Source organism: Gavialis gangeticus, unplaced genomic scaffold, assembly GCF_001723915.1.
Source record: "Gavialis gangeticus isolate Ggan-Ray unplaced genomic scaffold, GavGan_comp1, whole genome shotgun sequence".
NCBI classification, from domain to species: domain Eukaryota; kingdom Metazoa; phylum Chordata; order Crocodylia; family Gavialidae; genus Gavialis; species Gavialis gangeticus.
In genome coordinates this window covers 94,445,678-94,446,833 of record NW_017728992.1, presented here as the reverse complement: position 1 = coordinate 94,446,833, position 1,156 = coordinate 94,445,678, and positions in this window count along the sequence as shown.

Here is a 1,156-nt window from a genome sequence, read left to right as displayed (position 1 = left end):
CCAGCCCTAATGTCTATGAAATCTATGAAATCTATGAAGTATTCGATTCACATTCAGATTTGGTCAATTCAGAAGGACAGTGATTCAATTTGGTGATTCAAGTCACTGTCCCAATTTGATTCGGCCAAGACAGATTCAAAGATTTGGCACCGATTCAGAGATTCGGCTATAGACTAAACAGGCAGCAGTTCTTGATGCTGCACACAGCTGTCTCCAGCTGGAAAGTCTGTTGTGGTGGGCAGAACGGTGAGGGAAGTGGGGAGTGAAGGGGTGTGGGGGCGGGGGCAGATCAACACCCCCATGAGATAGGGAGGGTTTGGGGCTGGGGCTAGGACAAGCTGCCCAGCCAGGGCAAGGAGGCACGGGACATGGGGAGGGGGGTTCATGGGCTGCAACAACTCAAGCCACAGACTCAGAGGTAGTGCAGCCTCACCCTCAGTTCCTCAACCACTGGCTTCCCTGCTCCATAGGCACCCTAAGCTGCAGGCTCCCCTGGCATTGCAGACTGCTCTGCCCTGCCCTACTTCCTGGGGTGGGAGCAAGAAGCTGAAGCCTTGAGGAAGGAAGAAGAGCCCAGAAACCCTGGCTGCTGCTGTGGAGTAAAAAGGAGTGATGGCTGGGTGGGAGTCAAGAGTCCAGATTAACACCCTGTGAGCTGCCTGTTGGACATCCCTAACTCAACTCAATGGATATAAAAAAATAATAGTATACTTTGCAAAATGTACTATCTTTATTTACTTTCCCCAAATGTCAATGTAAAAACTGACTATTTTCAGATTTGTTTCTATTCAGCTCCTGTTTTTCCATGCACAAGCACAAAAGCATTTGTTCATGGGTTGTTAAACCAGCAAGAGATCATCTAAATTTGTAGAAGCTGTCTTTTGTAAGATACATTTTTTTTAAATCTGGAAAATACTACTTATTTACTTCAGATTTTTCAGGCACCTTGTTTCTATTTAAGAAAGTCTAGATACTCGTCTCAAAATAAACCAAATTATTTTAAAAAAAGGAGTAAAAGATGATCTCTAAGTTTATTTACATTTGGAAGCCATCTACTTTTGTACAAAAAAAGAAACTTCATAACGCCATCAAAATCATCCAGACGCTGGTCTCATTTACACCTGTTTAAATCTTGCATAAATCCACTGGAAACAAC